The sequence below is a fragment of the Dromaius novaehollandiae genome, chromosome 4 (assembly GCF_036370855.1).
Source record: "Dromaius novaehollandiae isolate bDroNov1 chromosome 4, bDroNov1.hap1, whole genome shotgun sequence".
Lineage (NCBI taxonomy): Eukaryota > Metazoa > Chordata > Aves > Casuariiformes > Dromaiidae > Dromaius > Dromaius novaehollandiae.
The window spans coordinates 80,956,597-80,982,925 of NC_088101.1; positions in this window are offsets into that span (position 1 = coordinate 80,956,597).

The following is a 26,329-nucleotide window of genomic DNA, read 5'->3' on the forward strand; positions in this document are numbered from 1 at the left end:
TTGACCTAACCAACACAGAGCCTCACAAAGGAAGGCATACAACGCATTTCCTATAAGGTCAGCCTCCATAACAAGATCAAGGTCATTCTCTATGTGTATTAAGGCATCTGGAGAAAATAACACAAAAGAATTCTTGCCCTAAGTGAAGAGGAAAATTAGTCTCATTAGAGTCTCCTAAAGGCTTTTTCAGGCCCCTACCTTAACCTAGCATGCATTCTAGCTGTGTTTGACCTCCTTGCCCAGCTCACTGCTGAGCCAAGCGGAAGCTGGCTTTGGAGATGGTCTAAATACGCCTGTGTCTTTTTTACATATGGCTGTGCAGAACATGGTGAACAAATAGCCATCTCCAGCTCTTCTGAACTCAACTGATTTCAAACAGGTGGGACACAGCTCCAAGTGACAACGGGTGGCAGTAAGCAAGGCTTTGTGGGATGGGAATATGGACCAGATGGGACATTTGGGATGACCCAGACTGATCTCAATTATGTGTTTGACATGCTCACAAACAGGACCTGGCCTGGGGGAGGAACAGCTCTGTGTGGGTTAACCCTGAACTGTTAGGTTAGGGGCTGTTGGCAACACACTAGCATTACAAATTGGAGATGGCAAAGTGGATAAGCAGGAGACCCTAGCTGGGAGAGAGAGAGAGAAAGAGGAAAAGTGGGAGGAAGAAAAGCAACCTGAAACATCAGGGAATGTTTTCTATGCAAACAGCCTTCTCCTGCTCTTGCTCAGCTTTTCTCCATGAGCAAACTCAGGTGTTAATGCATAATTGCTCCTTTCCACTATTGCTCATGTAACACAAGTGGTGGCCTGCTCCCTGGAGGTGTTTGAAGCAAGGATGGAGCGTGGCAGTCCTAAAGGAGAGCTGGCTGAATGCTGCACACTGCCGGTAGATGCTTTGGGATCATTCCTCAAGGAATAGATACATAGACCTGGACCGCCTTATCTATTTCTCTCATTGTGAGCTCTGAAATGGGTATCTCCAGATTTCCATATTTTTATTTCCCCTTCTATTAGAATCTTTGTAGTTCATAGTAATGGTTAGCAGGTCTTTTAAAAAGATGTTCAGCTCTCTAGTTAAGGAATAAATGATTAAGGAATAAGAAGCAAAGCCTGTTCCTCCTGTATAAGAGAGGCCTTCCACTTCTTCACAAACTTAGTGTAGTTATCATTACTTCTGACAGCATTTCACAGCATAACAATGGACTTTATACAGTGTGCTCGGTAAAAGCAATAAAGCCTAATAATGTTATGACACCATACATTAAATCTTTGCTGAAATGTGAAAAGAAAGTACCAGTTTGTGTGTGTGAATTACTGAATTTGCAGATTATTAGTGCGAATTTAAAAAGCTTCAAGCATAGCATATGGTAAATACATTAGAGTTTTATTCCACAAACTATGCTTTTCCCAAGATATAGATCTTATGTGGTGGAAAGGCCAGTTTTGCCAATTGTCTACTTCCTTCATGTACTCTGATTTTGGTGCAAGTCTAAAGCAATATGGTTAACAGCCTTAGTCTAGTATTTTGAAAGCCTGCAATACTATATATCTTCATGGAAAGTCATGTATAAATGACATTTGGGTGGCACAGTGGGTTTTGAGAAAAATTGTATCAGAAACAGTGCAAATCTGCATGCAGTAAACTCGCTTTCTACTTATTCATATATCAGTTTATCAGAGTTTTCAATAGTTCTTGTGCAAAATGGGCGAATGCAATGTAAAGCAGCTTTTACACATAATAAGGTTTTTCCTTTAATATCACTGCTATTCTCACAACCTATAATGAATACAATGTTGTCTTCCTAAAAGCTTTCCTTGAGACCTCGAAGTAATTTCTTTATCAAAGAGTCCATCCATTCACATTTTGCAGGTTATATATGATGCAGGGGTATATGTCTGCAGGCATCTGCTGAACAACTGACATCCTGCCATGGATGCACATGGACATGGCACATCTATATCTTCACTTGCTCCTTTAAATATGATGGACTGCCTGAAGCTTTACAGAAAGGCTGCTGCATATTTCCCGTTTACCTCCATTCTGGAAACTTAGCAAGCCACCCCAAAGCCACAGTCACTCTCCTTCACGCCATAAATCAGAACCAGCAAATTATAATGCTCTAAAGGCAGACTGTGAAGCCTTTTTGCACGCAGACAGGAAGGCAGGCTTTTTGGTTTCAGTAATAAGGAGTTCGGAAGGCAGGCTTTTTGGTTTCAGTAATAAGGAGTTCAGAGTTTCACCAGTGGGCTGAAATTGGCAGCTTTTTGGAGTCTTTGTAGGAATATGTGGATGGGGCAGAAAGACATCCCCTTGACAGAGCTGGGAAAACTCTTCTGAATCATTGTGTCATAGTGCCTCTTCACTTCTCTCCCCATAACACTCGGAATGAGTTTCCTAAGGGCTATTATTAATCATTGTAACACATGTGCAGTGACATCTGCTCCACACATTCTGGGTCTATAATCCAGACCAAGAGGTGACTTCATAAGTATTGTTCATATGTGCAAACATTTAAATAAATTACAATTTAGGCATTCTTTATTTGGGACAATTTTTGTTTCAGAATATTATTCCCTTATAACTCTTATCTCAGTTATTGATGACAGAGCTACAAACATTATCACTAAACTTACAGACTATAAAGTAAACACTACAAATATATGTACATCGTACATAAAACACACACACATGTTAAAAGCCTTCCTGTCACTTGCAATTGTTATTTCATTACACTGTTTCCTTGAAAATAAGTTGAGAGAGATATAAATCAGAAATCAGCTCCCTAAAATATGCTGTTGAGGTAATTGCAGATTTTCTAAATTGATTGTTAATATGGCAACAGAGTGTTTGGGAGGAAAAAAAGAGGTTGGAGAGAGGGGAATGGCTCTCATAAGACTTAGCTGTGCCTGTCAGAACTGTTAAAGAGAGTAATAGTTTTTGTTAGGCAATAAACTGGAGTCCCTGCTGTGCTTCATTTAGCTTCCAAAATTCATAAATGCAGACTGTTTCCAAAAAAATTAATTAGTTCATGAGTAAAAACCTGAAGTTTATGCAGAATGCTTTAGAGCTTTCTCAAGATATGCTAATCAATGTTTTGCTTTACCTGAATTATCATTCAGCAGGATTCAACTGTTTGAACATACCGTATGTAATGTCGTATTACTGCAGAGATCGCTTTTAATGAGATATTGCTATATTAGTTATATATTTTCTCCAAATTTACATAGTCCCTAATCCACATTCTTTATGCCCCAAGACACTGAAAACTGTAGCTATTCATGGAATATAACCTCTTACATTTTCCTATTAAGCAGAAATAAGTAGATCCCAGAATAGTATATTAACATAGTACAGCTAAACTGAAGTCAATGGGCATAGGCCAGATTTTACCATCTGAGGATCTGGCATCCAACAGTGAATTTATTCAAGCAAAGATTGTCAGCAAACAGCTTGTGAGCCACTGATCTTCCACTCATGCACTGAAAATATAATTAAGTAGGACAGAAGTGATACCTGAGTCCTGCCATCTGCACAAGAGGGAATTTTATTCTTTGTGAAACTTTTTGGGCAGAGGTGCTTGGAATATATCTATTTGCTGCCAACAATTATTTTTAAAATAGAGCAACAAGTGTCTTATACTTTAGAAAGAACAGTGTCTCTGAAAGTTAAGCAGGGGTGAAACACTGCAGGCCATGCTCACAGTTCTTAAGCACATCCTGAGTTTTGGTGATTTAACAAGAGATACATGCATATGTTTTGCTGGATAACGTCATAAATGACCAAGTTTCTGGCAGTCAGATTCTTATAACCGGAAAGATAACAAATACAAACTTTTGCTTGACAATTAGTAGGATTTATGTTTGAATTCTTCTCCATAAACCTGATATTATTCTTTTGGCAATACTGAATATACCTTTAAAATATGCGGCTGATTATTTAGCTTAAAAATTTAAAAAGAACAAAAACCCACAACCCACTAATTTTACAAATGATTTAGCAAAGTCATAAAAAAGTTAGATTAAATGGCAGCAGTTACATATACCCTTTCTTGGGGTGTCAGCTATGTCTGGCTATTAGGATGGTGTTCTGCCATAAATATTTATGTGACATATAACCCTGATATTTTTTAAATAGACTTCATAGTGAGCTTCTGTTATACATGTTGTGCAAATAGGTAGAGGAGAGAGAGTACTTTTTAGTTCACCATGGAGGGAAGGCCACTGGATGGATGCAATAGCATTGGGGCACCAGAGAAGGTGCATGAGCAGGTGACTGCAAGGTCTCTCTGCCATGTGGGTCCTGGGATGTCTAACTAGCTGTGAACTCCTCATGAACTTTTCCCTGAGCCTAGTGCTACATTGTGAGGCCTTCCTAGTGTCTAATAAGGGTGAAATCAAACTGCAGTACTAATCTAATTCAGGTAAAAACAAACAAAGCATGAGATAGCCATCTGCAGGAGGCCAGCCTCTTATTAGTTCCTGTACTCAGGAAGGTGCTTGTTAATCTAACCCAAAATAACCATTTTTTGTCTAGTATTTAGTTTAAAAATGGGCTGCAAATCATATGTGGTAGCAATCTGCAAAACAGAGTAAGGAAGTGAGGTGTGCAGGTTCCATCCGTGCGAGTAGCACCAGTGGTTTTCTGCAGTAGAACTGGTTTTCAGTGAATACAAATGAGCTTTGAAAGCGGTGATTTTTGAAAAACTTTGTCATGCTTTCAAAAAATATCTATGTATACCATATTTTTTCACTTTTCAACCAAAAAACCAAAAGATCATAAACCCCAAATATTTAACCTAAAAATACGATGTTTCTGAAACAGAATGTTTACATTCATAAGACAGTAATATAGGTTATCCTGGCCACTTCTTCTCCCTTATTTTTTCCTCCTACTTTCCTTTTCTTTTGCCTTCTTGAAAGCAAGTGGAGTTAAGGCAGTCAGGATGGCACATTAAAACAAAAAAACTTTTCCAAAGAACCACCTCACCCAGAATGCTGCACCTGAGCAGCAAAAATACAAGAACAGGACAAGTGCACAGTGATACCTCCCAGTACTTGCAGAGGTTTCAAGGGGCTTCCTGAGACCGAAGCTGTATCTTTCCATTGGATAAGACTGGAAGGATTTGCCTTCCATGAATGACCATAGGACATAGATGGGAAGAAGAACTCAACCATTTGGTCTCAAAAGAAGGGAAAAGCTTTCTCTGTCTCCTTCTGGATCCATGCAAACACTCTGGGATTATTAAAATTACAGAAGTTAAACAATATACTTGAAAAATTAAAAACTAAAAATAATTTGTTATTAACATTAATAGCTTTTCTGTACTAATTTTCATAGGTAATTAGAAGTTAAATTTATCCAATCCAAGGGCATGTTTCAATGTAGCACAAAGTGAGGTCTCAGAATTGGAAGTGGAGTAACCCAAGTATGTATCTCATTTTCATTGCAGTCGGTTTAATCCTGTGAAATTTCCAGTATTCAGTACAGTAGAGTAGATCTAGTATGATACCAGCTGAAATCCCTCAAAAACTTTTAAGCAACACAGAATGCGGATCTGCAGTCTGGTTCAAATCTGAACACATCTTGCAAACCCTGCTATAAACCGGAACAGCATTTCCTTGCAGTTGTGATACAGATAGCAGGTCTGAATAAATGTAAAGGCAAAAGGCACTCTAAATAATGAACAGCTGAGTAAGACTGAGGTCAGGATTACAGTACATACCTTATGGCTATCAGCATGCAATACGTTGAACGGTAATGGTCTCTGAAAAATGCATTCAATCAGGGAAATTGCCCCACCTGTAGCTCATTAACAGGATTAAGTCCTGATACAAAGTGACAGTCAGTATTATTTGTTTAGGCAAAAAGCTTTCTCTCTTTGTAGTTTTTGGCATATCCAGCTGGCTTTAACAATATGGATCTGAGACAGCTAGTGTAGCTTTAATGTTAAATTAGTCGGGGTTAAAAGCTTGCCAAGGCTGAGCAGAAACAAAGTGCTCTTTTTTTTTTTGTGAAGCTGGCACATGGGACGAGTTTCATTTCAGTAGCACCCATGTGGTAGGTACTCTATTTCCTGCATTCATGGCAGCATTGTTCGTGATATTAAATGGCATTTTGTCATAAGAGCTGCATGCTCTCACAATGCGAGGCAGATCTTGCTCTCCGAGGCCAAACGAATCATGTAAACACTCCTCGCTTACTGGAAAAGAGCTTTCTGTACTTGCTGGCGCTAGAAGCAACGGAGCAAAAGGGGAAAACCAAAGATCAGCCCTTTGTTTAGAAGAGAATCACACTGCAGAAATCCGAGGTCTGTTCTCAAGTCTAAACAAAAGATAAAGGCTCAAGTCCTCAGCTGGTAAAAATTAGTACCGCTACTGTGAACTTCTGGAGCTGCTGCAGTTCAGTTTATTGTAAGACAGCTGGAGTGTTGTCTACAGTATGTAACTGATTCATTGCTGCATCGTTCCAGCTCCACACTGAGAACCAGTGCTGGAGACTTTAGAGAGTTTACTAGTGCTCCAGTGTTTGCTTAATATGGATGTTGGTCTGGATTTAGCTTCAGAAAATAAGTATCAAATGTTATTGAAACGGTTGTTCTATTACTGTTTTAAAATCAAACATACCATAGTTTAACTTTTTCTATTTGGGGACTAAGGTAGGTATTTATGGATGATAGATAGCGGAGGTTGTATCGGTGTGTTCAGGTGAATTATTTGTGTATCCCTTTTTAATAGCATAGCATGCAAAAGTATAGAAATCTGTTTACTATTAGTAACAATAACTTTTTAGATGCAACTACTAAATGGTGTTTCATTGCCTCTACTGCTGCCATCCCACTACATGCTACCAAAGGCTACCATGAAGCTCTTCTCCCACTGACAAAATAATATGGAAATAAAATAGGAAAAAAATACATTTCTCTGTAGTTACTTGCTATACTCCCGGTCATTGCAGAGCTGTTAATTTAGAGAGAAGATGGTTCCAGGCAGACATACCTCGGAAATTTTATATCGAGACCTCTAGGAGGAAAATGAAATAATAAGGAAAACACAAAGGCAAGCATTTAAAAAGTGGGAGTTAGAAGACATTTCATTGAGGGGACATTTTATGCTGCACAGATAGGAAGGAGATGGTAGTGCTGCAGGTGGCTGTTTAGGAAAAGTACTCAGGCTGGCAAGAACAAGAGGTACAGAAAGGAGCAGCCCAGGAAGAGCAAAGCTGAGTGGGTATGGATTACCTGTGTATCAAAGAGAATCTGGGTTAGTTTTTTCCTACTTTTGCATGACCTGGAAAGATATATTTTTTCGGAGCTTAAACTAATGCCTGGGCTTGGGTTAGGAATAATTTCTCCTTGTAGCTCACCCTAAACCTGTTCATTTGCACCTTTTTTCTGCAGTGGCTGGCTGTAACAGTCACCGTCAGAGCTGGCGCGGACTGGCCTCTAGACTTCTACGCTGGCCTCTACGCTTCTGCCCAGGACTGCAGCAGTGCCTGTGCCTTTGGGGTGATCCAGCCCAGCAACATGTGAGGTAATCTTGGTTTAAGAACTGTGACTTATTGTGATTAAAGAAAAATCAAAGTTACACCTTGTAACTTTCTTTAAAGTCTGAACATGATATCCTGAGATTTTAAATAAAATGTGAACCAAACAAGGTAATTCAAAATCTATAAACCCCTGTGAATGTTGGCATTAAGTGGGCACAAAACTCTGGAAACATTTGTTAATGTTATTGTTTAAGTAGATCCTATTGATTAAGAATCAGGCGTGCAAGATAAAAGGAGCAGCGTTCAAAAAAAGGAAAGATTGATACATTCAAAAAGTTTGATCAAAAAGCAGGACATAGTCTTTGTATAAATCAGGCTGTACCAGATCTTTACAAAGCAGACTACTTTTTGCCTATTGTTCTAGTATGTAAAGTAAACAGGCAATATAGCTCTCCATAAGGCACCAGAGCCTGCCATCATTTACAGACAGAACAAGGTCATGGGTAATGGATGATAACGTATTCTATGTAGGCCTGACATGAAACCAGAGTAATTTCATTTAGGTCTGAGAATTCTGTTTGTGTGTAGACTTATATGAATATAATAGTGCTCAGTTCTGACACATTAGCCTGCTAGTGTGCTGCAGCACTCTGGACTTTTACAGACATGCCATCCTCTGTTGTGTGCTTTTTTTGGCCTGTGATATGTATTGGATTTGTGATACATATGAACCACACTGAAGACCAAACCGAAATTCCTATATTTTGGTATAATCTCAGAGACTATAACATAAGCTGACCAAAATGAAAAAATTGTGCCATTAACTCAGAGGATATAGGTGATAATACCTAATTTTTTAATAAACAAGAAAATAAAATCGTGAAAGGCCCAAGGAATTGGGAAGGTGTTTTATTCTGTGAGCTACCACCAGCGAGAATTATCCCTATTGCAGGAGAATGTCTACAGTCAGCCACTAAACTAACATCTTTCTTGTATTAAAGAGTGCTGGAGTATAGTGATTGCACACATGTATTTCACTCTTAAATGTGGGAAGCAAGTGGGAAACCAGGAAAAATTGCCTCTCCATCAACTAAGAAATGACCTATTCCAGATCCTAAATATATTAACTAAAATCTTACAGTTTCTCTTCTTCTGCTTTGATTAGCTCTGTTTTGTGTTAGCACCTGTTAAACAACATAGAGAGGTTGCCTGTCCATCTCTTTTTTTGTGTGTATAATGTCATACAGTCAAAAATGAAATAAATAAATTCATGTTTGTAGGCCTAAATATTCCAGCATGAAGGACTGCTGTGTTGCCAGCTGCGTAAATGCTCTTTGTTTCTCACAAACTCACATCATTCCCATCTGAAAACCTTCACTGGTTCTTTAGACAGAGCATCATTTGTTAAACGAAATTTCCTCTTTTGCTTTTTCTCCTTATTTGGAAGGTGGCATTAAGAAACAGATTTGTGAATGGAACCACACTGTTGCTTAAAATATCTAGACTAATCTTCATCAGCATGACATAGGTTGGCGCAGGTATTTGCCTTGCATCTTCTTTGGGATGCTTTGAAGCATTTTTAATACCTATAGACTGCAGGGCAAGTGTTTTATGGCACATCACAATTCTGATGCTGCCCAGATCAAGGCGCTTACTGAATCTTGCGTTGAGTTCCTTTCGATCCATGTGCCAGTGTCATCTTCTGAGAGCTTAGATGATGGCAGGCCAGGGAAAGGAGGAGTAAGGGGGTGGAAAGCACAGATCTGCACTTAGGATTCACCCTGTGCCTGGAGTTGGGACATAAGTGGAGCACATACTCAGAATTAGAGACCAAGAAATGCTCCAGGTTCCTGCAGTTTACACTCAAGACTAGTGGTGTTAGTTAGTTCATTTTAATGTGTAGACAGAGATGTCATGACATACAAGCAGAAGTTTCTCAGCAGGGTATATCTTTGGAATGAGAAATCAATTTGTGGTTTTAAGTCTTGCACTGAAGTATAAGGAAGCCACTAATGCCCATAATCATGTTTCAATAGCACAATTGTCCAAAGGCTTTATAGCTGGGAAAAATATAGGGAAAAAATCTTGAAGGATCTAGGGCTTGCATAAGAAAGAAGCCAGTCTGATTTATTTAGCTACTGCATGTTGGATTGTTGAATAGAAACATGATAGTGATACAGATAATTTTTTTTGACTTGTTTTTATTCTGAACACTGAAATTCCATAGAGATTCCCAATACCGTCACTGTGAGCCTCAAATGTAGTTAGTTCTCAGCTTGTAATGCATATGTGAAAAAAAGGATTCATCTGCTTTGCCAAGGTTCACTTGCACTCATGGCATATGGAGCTGAATTTTTCCTATCTTCTTTTCTGTCCAAAAAAACCCCACTGGGTCAAACTTGTATCTGGTGCAACAATGCTGATTTCGGTAGAGTTACTTCAGCAAAGCTTATTTTTAGGCCAGATAATGATACCAGTAAAACAATACTGATGACTGTAAGTTTGGCTCACGTTAATAGTTTAAATGTGGGTAGATGCAAACAGATGGCATGGGTTGCTTTGTCACTTCCTGGCAGAACTGACCTCATTAAAACAGCAATTTTGCTGAAGCTTTTGTAGCCATGATTAAAATTGCCAAAACTTTTTAATAGGCTGAGTTTCAAAATGATACTTGGGATGGTTTCCAAACGTATCTGGCATAGTACTGCACTCCACATTAGACTTCTAAAGCTGCATATTTCTGAGAATAAAGGAAATCTTTGATTTACCCAATAGGCACTTTTATCATTTCATATGTCATCTGTTGTATTTGTAAGAATGTTTGTTTTCTTCCAAAGAAAACAGTTGGAGCGATGTAAGAAAGAACTATTTAGTAAACATGCTAGATGGCTGTTATATCACTCAAATGTCTTCTCTGAGGTTCATCAGAAACAGAACAGGGTAAAAATGTTCTCAAAAATTCACAACTAAATGTGGGCAAGAGGACAAGATGAATATTCGGAAGACGGAGTGTAATTTTCACTGCTACAGAGTAACACAGAGTGATTAAAAAATTACCAGTTCTTATTCAAACTGCAATTTGCTTGTTTTGCAGTAAGATGTGGTGTTTGCTGGCAGAAAGATCAAAATTCTGCTCAGGTTGAATTCATGAATATTTGCAAAAGCATTGGTATTTATTGCATAAAGGAAGGGTGGTTTATTGCACTTGCACTTCTGCAATATTGCACTTGAAATTCTGCAAGCTGGCATGACCACAGTGTTCCAGGGCAACCATGGGCAAATCATTTAATCTTCCTGCCCTCTTTTTTTTCACTCTCAGGGTGATTTATTTTTTATGAGGGAGACAAAGTTTTCTCATGCTAAAGGATATAAAATTGGCTGGAGATTAATTGATGTGGGATGTAAGGAAAATAAAACTATCTGCTAGTGGCTGTAAACAAGGTAGACACAAGGATAGAGGAGAATAAAAGTGATCTGACATTTGTGAGTTTAGGGTGAAGCTGGAAGTTGCCATGTTATCAGAACATATTTTGCCTAGATGTAATTTTATGCAAGTTAAAATTGGAGGGGTTACTTTTCGCTGGTTATTAGCAGATTGAGGCCTGAATATGACTACGGGCGATACTCAATGAGAACTGAGATGAATCTATTCAGGGGAAAACTTACTTGACATTTGGAGAAGTGAACCCAATCTTTTATAAGTCTTGAATACATAGCACACATTTTAATTCCCTGGGTTCCAGGAATATTACAAACAGGCAACATAGAAAGCCCTGAAGTTTGATATACAGTATCTGGCTTTGGGAAGAAGATTATGCTTGCACATGTGCTCAGTCTATCCGTAGTTAACGACATATGAGAAACACAGTTTTAATGGGTTCACAGATTATTTATTACGGGAGCAGAACATCATAAATTTGATAACCAGATCCTAGTAATTTGCCAAAATATGTAAGAAACACACTGATGTAATTGCATTTGTACTATATCACTTGTGTGGAGTAGTTTACATTTATGGGAAATTTCAATTCGGAGGCTGCTCATGCAACAATACACACTTCTGTGCATATATGTGCATGATCTTACACAGATATGCAAAGTTCTACCATAAAACCCTAATATCTCCAGGGGCAAAAAATGACTGTTTTGCAAGTACAGATCACAAACTGCTTATAAATTGGCAAATCTCCGAAGAGTTTTGAGCAAGGCTGTGTTTCTGCAAGTGCATAGAAAAATATTGCCCCAGTAATAAAACTAGAAATTAACTAGAAAAAAAATCTAATGAGAAACTACTCCACTGGTTTGTTAACACTGATCCTGGAGACATGAAGATCAACCTGTCAGATGTAATTCTGTCCCATTCTACCATAAGTATTAGAGCCTTCTTCGTTCTGACCAATACTTAGCATTAAGTTGTGAGAAGCTCGGCACGAGGGAGTTTCTAAATACTTTGTGAAACCTCCCTATTTTTTCCGATACATTTAGAGAGAGATTCTAGTTACAATCTGAAAGGGACCAACAGCATAGGTGAAAGGTAGATTGTTACTGAAATGACACACTCCCACAGCACTGTATTTTGGTAAAAAATACAAAATCATTTATCAACGGCATAAACTTCTCCAGTCTTAAACTGAAAGCATCAAATTAGTGTAGTGAATGGTCAGTAAGACACAGTCTCACTAGATTATTTTAATTCTTTTAAGAGGATTTAGTGCGACAAGAAGGTAGAGGAAGGAACTCAACCAAGTTGTGCAAAGCTTCTTATTTCCACGCAGTGATTCTTACATTTGATTCCCTTCTGCATTTGCAATGAAAGTTGCAAGTTCCTTGATTTGGATGCATGATTTAAGGAAAAGCTATGGCATCTTTAGGAAGGATATCTTGCTCTTCTCAGGAGGGATATTAGTTCATTTCACTTTCCCAAAGCAATTTAACTGTCTTACCTGACATGTGTTTCACAGAAGTATAGCATGCAGAGTTGTTTTCCCAAGAGAGAAACCCATTTTAATATGACAGTATACATAAGCACTTTTAGTCATGAATTCCCAGCTTTTTTTGTATGACAGATTTTTGGGAGTAGCCGCAATTGTTTTCCACTTTCATCACATGAGGAACTGCAATATTTTCTTCCTGGTGAGAACCTTGCAAGAACTCGACACGATTCAGATGGCTCTGTGATCTCAGGTCTAGGTGCCTGCAATGAGCTGGGTCTTGGGGCTGCATTTCAAAAGTGGTTGGTAGCTGGCACTGTCACAATGTCCGACAGCCTGCTTAATGTCCATGACAAGAATTATGCCAATGAGTTGTCACTGGTTCAGGCTGCTTCCAGATTTCAAGCTGGAGATGGAAATGTTCATTTTGCTCCGCAAAAGCTGGGCACAACTGCAGTGCATGACAAAGCTCTGAATGATGAAACTATGACTCCATGGCACAGAATGGGGCTATGTGTAGTCCCAGTCTTAGGTCCCAGGCACAGTCTTCCTGTGTCATGATAAGATTAGTTAGCCCAGCCTTCCAGCATTGAGAAGGTGACAGGTTACAAGCCATAGATAACCTGCTCATCCTTTCATTGAATTTTTCTTGAAAATTCTCACGGGGTAAAACCCATAAAGAAATGTCTGTTGTCTGCTCAAGTCACAGTAAAAATCCAAAAGCTGCTATTTTAGAAGTATAGTATTCCAGGAAAAAAAAAAAAAAAAAAAAAAAAAAAGGTCCAATGACCAGATTTCCTTACATCATCTTTGCCAGAAAATATGATGGTTCATTTGGTACATCATTTCGGTTGCCAGCAACTACTATATGTTGATTTGACTGACTGCATTTTGAAATTAATAACTCTTAGTTCACAATAAGCCCTGGTTTTTTTCTTCCTCACAAATAAAGAAATTATAAGTTTGTGCAAGAAAATTCGATATTTAAATTCCTTCATACCTGATTTTGTCCCACAAATGCAGTAATGAAATAAGTGGATTTGAAGCTGCCCTTTTATACCATATGGCAGCTTATGCTTAATATAAGGTTAGATTGGTTTATCTCAGTAATGTTCTGCCTGAAGTACAGCATAGGAGCAGAAGGGACAGCCATCCATCAGCAGCATTTTGGATCTGTTAAAAGGCAGTCACAAAAAGGTTGGCTTGTGTCTCCACCTTCTTTTCACCAGGCATAGCCAGTGCTGGCCAAACACATACAAACAAAGCCCTGTAGTCTGCACAAATAAAAACACTTGCTAATGGGGAAACAGAGCCTTTGATGGAAAAAATGAGACTCAGAAACACCAGTCAACTGTATAAAAGCTTTAATCCATCACTATGCTGGTGTGACAGGATGCCAGGTCAAAGAGACAGGTGGAATATTTGTTGTTTGGAAATGCGTATCCCCCAGTGTTTTGCTGTTTCTACTAAACAAAAAAACAACCTCCCCCACCCAAAAAAGCCCTGTTCAGTCCTTTGTTCAGTCAGAGACTTCCAGAAGTCTCTTAACACAGCTGGGCCTCTGGAGAAAAGCAGACATTACACAAAACCCTGATCTCAGAGAGGAGAGTGGTACGCCTTCTCCTCACAAGGAGGGAAGGCCCCAAGCCAAAAAGATGTGACAGGTGAGTGGTGGCTAATGTAAGGAGGTCACAGCTGGTCTAAATTAGTTTCCACAACCAGTATAGCAAGTACCAGATACACTGGTGTATCCCAGCTGCTTTGCACTGCTGTTCCAGTGATCCTAAACTTTGTATTTCTGAGCTGGCACAAGTGCTTTGCATCACTGCAGCATTATAAAGCAAGTGGTGTACAGCAATGAATGTGAAATCCACCAACTGAGCACACAGACACTTTATTCAGAGAGCGCCCTGCCTCCAGCAGTGTTCCTTTTTATGAGGATTTCTTTTTAGGTGGATTGACTTGCATAGGAAGTGAAATGTTTTTTCCGGGTTCACTTCCATTTATTTCTATACAGCGGAGATGGCACCCAAAGCAACTTTGCAATAATGTGCATATTAAGTCCTTGTTCATGCTAAGGTCCTTATAAACGCTGAGGGGAGTTTAAAGAGCTAAATATGGATTTAATCCTCTCTATCCAGAACAGCGCAAAGGGCCTCAGCATAGGGACAGCAGGAAAAGTTATGTTTCGAGATGTTCCTTCCCAGAAGGACCCTTTGCTCTGTTGAAAACACCAGAAGAAGTGAGCTTGGAAGAAAATCAGGAGGGCAAAGGAGAGAGAAGAAACATTTTATAGATCAATATTCTGTCAAAGGCAAATATTTTATCCTGTTTTGTTTGGCACAGAGAGTTTGTGGGGGGGATATTTTTAGAACATATTGCATGAATTTTTGATTACCTTAAGAGATTTATTTTCTGCCAAAACAAAGGCATCGTATTTCTCTAACCATAACGTGGCACTTCATGGGGAAGGCCAAATCTTGCACATAATCATTGAGGTCATATGCAAATAAAAGGCACCATACTTTGTGTAAATTCCCATTTTAGCTATTCTTACAACATTTCTCATTTATAATACTGTAACTTTTTTATGAAAGGCTCTGTGGGACTAGTTCATTAAACCGTAAGCAGCCTATTTTCCTACAGCTCCTGCTGAGGAGCTGCCTTTAAGGAATATTTTGAGATTAAAAAAAAATTAAAACCCTTTTCTAGCAGTTTAGTTTGAACCCATGCTTTAACTGCATTACTGTCAGCTCCTCGTCGTGTTCATTTGCTGCACTCAAGGCCCGATGTGGCTGCGATGGTGGCTGCAGGGTGGGAAGTGCAGAAGGGCCCTGCAGTTGGGCATCTCGTCCATCAAGCGACTGATCGCTGCCACGTGCTGCTCTCTATACAGCCTGTGCCCTCCTGTGCTCGCTGTTTTATCGCTCTCTGTCCTCACTCCTTCCTCTTGTCTCTCCCTGTTCTTTCAAATAACCTGTCTTTGCCCCTCCATACTGCCTGCTCTCTTTGTGTTATTCCTGCCCATGGTGCCCGTAGGGCCTCCTGCTCTGCCTTGCATTGCCTCTGCTTGTCTCTGGGATATCCCCACTTCTCCTTTTGTCCCTGCCTCTCCATGCTCCACTTTCTTCTACATTTGGCAATTTTCATTCTTATAGTGAGGCCTGAGCTACCCCATTCTCCTCTGCCCTGGCCTCGATCTAATTTCCTTTTTTGTCTTTTCTCTGGAACAGCCATTTGTCTGGCATGTCAAAAGACTCGTGGGAAGTGTATTGTCTCATGTATGTGTGCATGAGGAGGCCAAGACAGGGACTGCTACATTATAACAATATTTATTATATGTAAGTATTGTAATAATTATATACTGTAATTATAGTATGGCATATAATATAATCCTTGCTAACAATATATTCCAATTCCATTTGCTAGACTGAAAGGAATTAATATTAGGTCTGTCACTAAAGACATTCAAATTACTGTCCCTGTTAACTCCATTCTGTAATCATACATTACAAAGCTTCCTACTGTTCTTCTGAGCCATGTTGTCCTGGTCTCTTACTGACATCAAGCAAAAGAAAGTACTTCGGTGTGGAAATTAAAACCACCCTTTTTGTGTAATTTCAAGGAATTGACTGTCTGTTTTAAAGCTGCACCTAAAATATCTCTTTTTTTTCTGAGCAATAATATAGCTAGATGAAAGTGGTGGGAAGATTTTGCATACTTAGTTTTGTACTGCAGATTTTCTGTTTCTTCCTTTCTGCAAAAAAACCTTGCATTTTTTTTTTTAGCTACCCAGGAAACCAGAAGCCCCCTTCACTGGCATTCACTGCCTTCTATACTTTGTCTTTTAGGTGCTATTTCCACAGTACCCCCTTTGGAAATATCTCCCTACCGGCACCCTTATGCCTCCTTGACCCTTGCCAAAAAGTCTTGCACACTCTTACTCCAGAGCTGGGCTTGGTTATTTGTCCTTATCTGAATGACAGGACTCAGCAAATTAATTTTCACTTCAGCCTGCACAGACTGCCAGCTCTTCCATTCATCCCTGGCCTCCTATTTCAACAGATTTGAAACAAAGCAGTTCTGACCATTTCACAGTAACTGCTAAAAATCTTTACCTGGTGGTTTTCTTACTGTTACTCGTGAAATCAAGCCACGTGATTCCAGGAGAGTAAAAAGAAACCCTGTCTGAATGACAGATGCAGATTTCTTTCAGGAGACAGTTAAAAAATACTGCACTACTGCCACCTGGAAGCTGCTTTAAAGCACCTGCCTCTGTACAAGGCCATCCACTGCCTTTGTCTCTCTTGCACCCGTCCCTTCTCTAGGTACATTCACACAGGCTGATGACAGAGCATAGCAGAAGTGATTTCATGTGGATAATTGCTACTGTCATGGTCTGTGACTGCTTTGTGGCTTGTTTTCCTGACACAATTTGAAGGTAAAGACAACAGTCCCCTCTTAGAATATGCTCTCTATCCCTTATCATGCACTGTCCTTCTCAGTCTCATCCTCTGCTCTCCTTGCTTTCCAGCCAGAGAGAGCAAAGTCATGGCAAAGAATTGAAGACACTGAGTATATTCCTACTACCTCTACTAAGTGCAGCCATTCTGCTCAAGGGATGAAGAATTAATGAGTAAAGGTTTTCCCTGGGTGCAGCAGCACATAGTGTGTCCTACTAAGGTGAGGTCACAGACCCATTTGAAGATGATAGTAACTCACCAAGATGAAGAGAGCACTTGAATGTGACAGTAGCACGTGGTGCTAGCCCAAGAGGTCTGAGAGCACTGTGACGTGAATGCCATGTCCAGTGTGTTTCCAGTCTTCATTCCGAATTTATGTCATTTTTACTTGCTTTGTAAACATTAATGAAGAAAAAAGAACCCTTTTAGTGAAGGTTCCCTCTCGCTACTCCCCTACATTTGCATACAAACACTGTCTGACTTTTGTGTGTAATCAATACTCAGTAGTCTAAACGAATCTTTATTATAAAGTCACCTCTGACTTTTGTTTCTCAAACATCCCTCTCCTTTAGTGACCACCATCAAACGTGCTCATTGGCCAAAGGAAGGAAGGAAGCAGTAATCTTAAAGGATTCAATCACAAACAGTGGCATTACAGCAGAATTTTATTTACTAACCTAAGCACTGCAGCTTTGTTACATTTGAACTAGCAAATATATTTAATCTAGTTAAATCCTTCTGTGGAGTTTCCTAGAGAATTATGCCCACTGTAGAATTTTTAGTTTTCCTGTAGAAAAGCTTTTGCTGTCTGTTGTGTTGTTGTCCAGACTAGTTTCTAAGGAATATTTTGAGTTTTTAGCCCTCTTTAGCACTAACAGGCATTTCTGTATTAGGACTCCTAAGCAATGCCAAGCCTGCTGCTGATTCTCTTCTAGGAAAAGTCAATGCAAATGTCTGAAGATGCAGGGTTGTCATGGTTCTACCTCAAAGAGGACTGGAAGATCATAGTTTGGATTCATCTGTGGCTGCTCCTAGGGTGTTTCTGAACATCTGTAGCCTTTGTTTTCTTATAGACCTGCATAATGTTACTGCTGAGGAAAGATAGCTCTTTATACATTAGACAAGTACTTCAAGCAAAGATGTGAGAAAGAAGACTCTAAGTTTTCCATTATCTTACTACAATGCCTCAGCTCTTTTCCTTTCTCAAACAGGATGGCTCAGGGGGCTTGTTGGAAGATGAAGAGTTTTTTCCTACTCCAGCTGAAATCCAGTCCAGCCTGATAATAAATGTAAATGGTATTTGGGCTGGTGGCCCATTCAAAATGAGATTAGTTGGCTCCTTTCTGTCCTCAGTTACCAGGTGTTCACATTACATAGTTGTGTTTCAGTGGTCTCAGGAGAGTTATTATAAACAGACAATCCTCTCTTTCCTTAGAAGTGATCTATAGGTCAGTGCAGTGGCATGGGATTGGAGTGCTGCAGGGACTGATGAAGCTTTTGTTGCAGTTGATTAGTTGTATCTTCTCTTATTTACATCTGCTGTATGCAGGGGTTGATTCCTTGGCTTCAAACTAAGGATTTGGATGAGCAGCTTCCACTTTTCAGAGCTACAAGCCACCCTAATATTTCTCCGGAGTATTGATCTCACACAGCTGAAATATTTAAGGCTCCATGTTTTACCAGTCCTTCCTTAGGAGTGTTGGGAGGAAGGGATTCACCAGATGGTTCTCACTCCCCTATCTGCTTCACAGGATCTACATTCATCTCCATTTTCCATTGCCCACAATGACTGCTGCAGCCTTGTACTGCTGGCACAGCTGTGTTTGATAACTCTGTGGCTAATAATGTGAAGGAAATCCCTGAACTTGCTTCTTTAGGGAAGCTTTACTTCTACAGCTAGATCTGTTCTCCTGGTTTTGCCTCATACATGACCTAATGCAGATTCAAGTGGGCTCTGAGACCTTCTCTTGGACTGGGCATTGGAGGCCAGGTAGGCTGAAGAGCACATATTCTGTGGGGCTTCTAGTAACCTCCTGGGGAGGTTAACCACATGTGGTAGAGATTAGGCATAAGGAAGGTACCTATTTACTCACCACCCTCCTGCCTTCAGTAGTTTGGGTGTATCCTATAGAAGACTTCAAGGTACTTATGGAGGTTTTTCTGGTGGATTTCTCATTGTTTGGGATTTTGGGGTATCTGATTTATTTGTTTATTTATTCTACTCTGGTACATAAAATGACACTAGAGCTCCTTAAGGTGTGGGTTTTTTTGTTTTTGTTTTTTTGTTTTTTAAATATATATCCTTCACTCAGGACAGTGTCTCTTCTTTTCTAAAGATGAAGAAGATATTTGTCCAAGTCACAACTTCATTTTATTCCTGTTTTGGAACAGTTTTATTTTTGGAAGTAGTGTTTCTGACATGTCTGATATTTGCAATTCATTTATTATCTGATGAAAGCTATTTCTCCAGTTTATTATTATTGTTTCTTTCCTAGTTGCTCACAAGCACCTCTTTGTAGTATGCATGTAATAAGTTTCTGGCAAAATCTTGAATTTTTTTTGAAAGCTCATTCTGTTATTTAGCTTTAGTCAAAGACACTCCAATAGTCTAATGCTACTTCAGCTGTATGAAGTGATGTTGATTAGCAGTGATAGGTGTAATGTTCATGCTAGTTAGTTATTCAGCTCTTCCATTGCTGCATATTTGGTAAGTGACATGACCTTTCCATGTGGTTGCATTGCAAAAGGCCTGTTCTTCTCTTCTCCTTCCTTTGCATAGGAAAAGAGAATACTCCTTCCCAAGAGCTCTTCAGCAGATGCCGTTTCATGGAAGTTTCATGTTCTCATGTAAGGTAAGAAAAATGTCTTTCTCAGGAATTATTTTTGTGCTGTTACATCCACCCATATTTAGGTTCTAATGTAGCTCCTGAGATGTTAAGGAGCTCTGTGCTTTCTTTTCACCAAAAACCAACAATAGGATATCTGAGGTGGATCTGGTGTGCTGATTTTCTGGTACCTATACATCTATATGGATTGTGAACAGTCACAACTCTTCAAGAGCATGAAGTGTGACATAACTTGCTCAGGAAGTAGAAATTCAAAGATCCATTTACAAAGAAACTTCTAAAGACTTAGAAAATCACCTCTTTTTTCATGTTTAGTATGTCTCAATCAAGTGTGTGTGTGTGTGTGTGTGTGTGTGTGTGTGTGTGTGTGTGTGTTTTTATTGAATAGCTTATTTACTCAAAGTTACCTAGTTGGTGCAAAATAACTTATTTATTTTAGCCAGATTCACCCATTAATTTCAATTGGCTAATATTTGGGGGGGCTATTTTCAACATACAAGCCTTCTGATGGAGTAATTCATTTCATTGCAAAAATGATATTTACATTTGGTCAGATGAATCTCAACCTAAAAGTGCTATTCTCCCCTGACTGCATAGGGAACTTAAATGGATGCTCAGATGTAGATATTTACACTGTAGATGTCTATGGTTACAGGGGATAAATCCCAGCTGAGCCAGCCAATGGGCTCTTTTGTTTTAGGGTCTTTAGCAGCACATAACAACATCCCAGGAGCGTAGATGCTTCTTGGGGTGGGGAGTCACAGGGTGAGATGGATAGGTACAGATGAGGTTAAAAAAGTTATTCAGGATCACTTAGCAGCTTAATGGTAGGGCTGAAAGCAGAGCAAGGTCAGTACTTCATTCTCCAAACTGAATTGGTTCTAATTATTTTTGAAGTTTCTTTGGCATTGGGCAGGACGACAGAGAGGAAAGGCAGCCCACAGTGTGAAGGACTAAACACAAAGGAGACAGGATGCATGAAAGCTGAAAAGAAATGACCGACTTAGTGGCTGGCCCCTTATTAGTCTCTTTTTGTGGGCATTTTGAAAGGAATAACTTGTTAATAGAGACATGAACAAGGAGAGAGATGTAAACAGAGACACTGGTAGGACATTCTAGATTGCAGAAGCAGCAAAGAAGTGAGGCACAAGATGGTGAAAGGAGCAGCAAACTGGAGCATGAGGAAAGGAGTGGAAGGAGAGAATGGTGGTAAACTTGGAAGGGAATGGTAGCAGCTGGAGTGTCCAAATACACAAAATAAAGATAGAGAGTTGAGGGAAATAGGGCAATTGCCCTGTTAAGAGCAGATTAAGATCCTGAAGATTAGCGAAAACTACAACAGCAAATGGTCCTCTGGATCATTCTCTAAAGCTGCAAGTTCTAGTTGGTTCAGAATTGATTTTTGTCAGCTGTACAAGAAAATGAAACCTGATGCTGTTCTTCAAAAAATCTTCCAGCTTCAGACTGGCTCGTGTCTTTGCACCTTTTGCTTGGCTGATGAGGGGTGAAAGTGGCAGTTACCTTGGACAGTAGTGTAGCAACAACACACACGTGATGCAGAATGAACAGGTCCATGTATTGTCTGACTGTGATAGTCCTTACTAAACACTTAGATTAGGTGCTTCATATATTTTATATATAATGCAGTACTACAGGAATGTCTTCTGCAGGATGGTTCAAAAAGATGCATCTGCAAAGGAGTGTTCTGCACTTTCTCACTGCAAGGAACATTGTTGAGGGGAGGGATGTACAAAATGGGAGCCTGTGTCATTATTTTGAAACTGAAATGTAGCAATCCAAAATAATCTTGGGTAGAAGTTCAAAGATGTTAATGGATGTACACCCAGATGTCACGATTACACCCACCCCATTTAATTCCTCCTCCCTCTCCATGAGGCTTGCATTAGGTTTCATTCTGGGTGTTTTGAGCATCTTTAAGTCAAGGAACACGTGGCTAGCCTAGATTTACAACTCTGTAGAGAAGCAAGTAATTTAAACGTGAGCACTCAAGAAAATCCAGTTTAACCTATACTCAGAGGTGTTAAACAGGAGGAGAAAGAAAAGCAGTTTACTGTAATAAAATGTTTTTTTCGGATGATTTCATGGGCACCAAAATATTTTGCTAACCTTTCTCTGGCTGTGTTTTAGCAGTGGAAACTTATTTCTGTGTTTGGCATGCTCTTTTGTTAGTCAGTTGTACTCACTATTGCAGAGAGAAAAATTTTTGTCTTTGTGCATGCTCCTCAGGAATGCATGCTATCTATATGAATGTAAATAGTGATACATCTTTTTTAAGAATAAAGAGACAATCTCCTTAACTGCAAGGAGATGCAAGACAGGTGAGAGCAAGCCTGTTCTTTCTCCTCCAGGGCTTTGGCGTGTGGGTGTGCCAAATGGAAGCAGAGCAGATCTTCTTTGGCCTTCTTTCTATTCAAAGCAATAGCTTTGACTGGGCCTCCATTTCTGTTTAAACTGTGAGATGGTCAGCAATTCTGGACAAACACATGAAAGTCCTCAAAATCAGCGTGAGCAAAACTTCTGGGTGGGGGTGGGGGGGAAGGAAAGTGTGTGTGGGAAAGGCAGATGCCTGGTTGTCATGGGACTTCTTGCAACACAGGAAGTTAGTCCCCATTAGTGTCAAACCAGCATTTGTTTAGCAACCTTTGTCCATGACATCATTTCTCAGCACAGTATCCAAAAGGAGTTAGGTGTTGCACAGACACATTAGGATACTCTTGGGTCCCTGCCCCTGAGGGTGTATAACTTCTTAACGGAAAAGGAAGGAGGGAGGTGGGCAGCAAGACTCAAATTAAGCCTTGTGGGGATTAGATGGTAGCAGGCAAGATCAGTCCCCTTGCAATGTTAATAGAAAGGGAATGGTTGCCTGTGAGGACTATGCTGGCTGAGGGTGTTACCTGTGGTGGTACCTTGATCTGAGTTTAATTTTCACTCTGCTCTGCTCTACTCTACCTGAATGAGGAAGGTAGATGAGAAGGGATGAAGTGGTGCAGATCAAAGTCTTGGCTAAGGAATGAATAACCCCTCAGTTTGAATAAGGTCTGAGCCACGAGTCCAGCTTTGGATCAAGGCTTTTTGATGAAAATAAAGGTGGCCTTGGGAGATAATCTGGGCAGAGATCTCCAAAGTAGTGTTTTATCATACGGCCCATTTCTCTAAGGCAGGATCAGTTATTCCCCAGGACAATGAAACCATTCCTGACCGATCTCTTTATAAAACCCTCCAGTGCTGGAGGCTTCACAGGTTCTTGGACAAGCTATTCTTGCATAAGTTAATCACGTCACAAGAAATTCTCCCCTGATAGCCAACCAAAAGGTCTCTTAGTGCTACCCAAGCCCATTACTTCTTGATCTGTCATCAGTGAATATGAAGAACTGTTTGTCCTTTTCTCTTCTGCAACTAATTTATGTAGTATCTGTAGTCTGTATCTGAAGTCTATGCTGTTTCATTTCAGTCTTCTTGTATGAAGACTAAACAAACCACAGTTCTGCACTCTTTCCTCACCAGTCATGTTTTCTGCAGCTCTGACCATGCTTGTTGCTCTTCTCTGAGCACCCAGAATTGGTCCAGTTGGTGAAGATGATTAGGGAAGAGGAGAAACCAGGTGATGCACTAAAATACACTTAGGACCAGGATAGGTCAAATAGTGAAGAAAAGAAAGTACATTAAAGGATTCAACACAAAAAAACCTGCCTGTCCACTCTCTCTTCTCCTGTCTGGGCATGCTGCGTACATACACACAACTCAGTTCCTCCTTTTACTTCAGCAGCTGTGAGGTTTGTCAGTCCTTTTGTGGCAATTACTTTAACTCTGTGAAATCAAAGCACCTGCCAGAGAAGTTTTACAAAATCGAGGCCTATTGAAACATTTTAAGGAAAACACTTGTTTCATTTCATAAGATACAGATCTCTTGAGTAGAGGAGAGAAGATAAAGGGGTAAAGTTTGACATTTTGACTTCAGTCTGGAATGCAGGTAAAGGCTTGAAATACAAACTTCTAGATGAACGGATTTGATTAAGATATCATTTTAAACCACTGTCCTTTCCCTTATTTATTCTCAACTGTGGAAGAAAGACAAATAGCCTTATCTTTGCCTTTGCACAAAAAAAGGCACAAGCTGGCAGCTTTCTCAGAGAAAGTCTGAGTGACTTTGGCTTCCATAAAGTGTGTTGGTCTGTTTGATCTTTTGTTGACTAACTGCAGGTTTGAGGATGTAACAATACAAGTTTACATAATGTTGCCTCGTTGAAAAGCCTTACCTGGGGGAAAAAAGACACAGCTGTTTTTTTTAAAGCAAGGTTCACCAGGATGAAAAGAAAAAGTTATACAAGTTATGATGTTTCAAAGGTAATGTGTAGGTTATACGACCAGCATACAAAAAGACTGTACACTGTCAGAAAAGTGTAAATAGACTGGGATTTGATGGGATATCTTGTAGTTGCAGGTAAACTCTGTGTTCCTTACAGAGTCAAGAAGCATTCCTTTTGGGGCTTTCTCACTTAAAGAAGAAAGCCAATTCAAATAACATCACCCAAGGCTAATCCTTCTCCCCAGGAAAACTTTGCTGCTGCTTTGCTTCTCATTGTACTGTCCCAGACCCAGCCTTTTCCCATCAGCTAGGCTTTTCTAATGCTCATTCTGGGATTGAAACCAGTAGTGTTCTAGAAAGGAACCATTTATTCACCAGTAACTGTCATCTGGATTCACATGCACAATTAATGTGTCTGGCCACCCTGTGCCACCAATAGACTGAGCTGTGAATGACAGCATAAGAGTATGCATGATGGGCTAGGTCTACAGAAAAAGAAGTCCTGGTGCATTGTAGCACCTGACGATTAGGTACTTCTGCTGCTTAATGGAAGTTAGGATCTTGGCTTGTCCAGGTGACTGATGTGTGTGGACATGTAGGCACCTAAGAATGGGATTTGCTAGAACTATAATCAAAGTATAACCTCTAGCAGTAGAGAGTGCTAAGGACAGAGTTAGATCTTAAACCTTGCTCCCAGTAGTCTCTGTAACTAACCCTGTAAAGGGACAAAACTCTTGAATTGAGTTTCAACAAGGCTATTTCTCTAACAGCAAGTAACTTTGCACAGGAGGGTTGGATCTGTAGCTCCAAGTGGTTGGTGCTGAGGTCCTCACATCCATACAATATGTGGTTCAGGGGGGTTATTTCAGTTTAGATGTAGTTTGGTCTCCTAGACAGAATGTCTTCCCCCCACGCCCAGGCATGTGGGTTGAAGCAATATCCAGAGGACATTGTTTCAGACCCTGATGTCCCTGTTGGAAAATGTCTAATGTGTGCCTAGAGCAAAGCTTTTGGGTTTTGTCTCCCACAAAAGGAATCTAGTGCACTAAAACTGCTCTGAACTGAGTAACTCTGTGAACTCTGTGGTAAGAGGAGATTCAGAGGTTGTTCAGGACTACATAGCTGCTCCAAACCAAAATACTAATGTAACATAACCAAGGTTTCAAGAAAGAAAGAGAGACCAGTCCACTTTTCTTCAAAACATGGAGAAGTCTTCCTTAAATCCACGGTGGTGAGATCCCTTGCCAAGGACTGTGTTCAAGTGTGCCCATGACTGAGGTGAATCATCCTGATATCACACTGCTTTAATAGGAGGGTAAATGCCATTATATCCATGCTATGGTCCATGGCTGAAAGCCATGGAAGTCAAATCAAGCCATTATGCTTCATATGAACTTTGCATAATTGCTGTTTTTTGGACAGATGGTGCTAGGGAAGAGCATTTAATGGGCCATTGGGTCTGCTCAGTGATTTTTAGTTACCCATAACCATGCACTTCTGAGGATGCAAACTTTTCCATTGACTCCAGAAGGCCTTTGGATTTGGGTTCAGCTTGTTCAAATAAGCAAGAGAAAATACTCTGATTTCTGTGGTTTTGACTTTTAAACTATAATTACTGATTAGGTGGAATTTTTACTGTAACTGGCAACATTGTCTGTCAGTGTCTTTGCATTATACTGAGCATTTTGTGGATATAAACTAACTGTCTGGGCTATTCATAAAAATAAAATTTTTATTGTGTGTGTTGGAGGAAGAGTTGGATTTAAGAGACTCTGTACAATTTGTTCATGAATCTTGGAAACTTGTTATGGCAGTGGTGATGAACTATATTGGTAAACAGAGAAAGACAAGGAACGATTTTCCAGTTGTGAAGAAGGCTATTTTCAAATTTACCATATGAAGATGAATGCAGGGCTCTTAGCATGATGGGGATGGTTACCCTCCAGCTGAAATGTTCTTTAAACTACACATGGACATTGTCAGTCTGTTTTTTTGGGCAAACCATCTAGAAGATTGTTTGAATAACTACGTAATTTACTCTGTAATTTCAGCCTGATATGCAGGCTAATATAGGTGATCTCTTTTTCAGGGTACTCTGCCAAAATTCAAAATCTTACTCACTTTCTTCAACATCCAGAGAAGTAGTCTGATAATAAAAGCACACTACCAAATTTGTTATAGCAGTGCCTGTATTCTAGCTTTGGAGGTAGGTGTTATAGAGAAATGTGTTATCAGTGGGGAATGTGCATAGAGACATGTATTTTTGACTT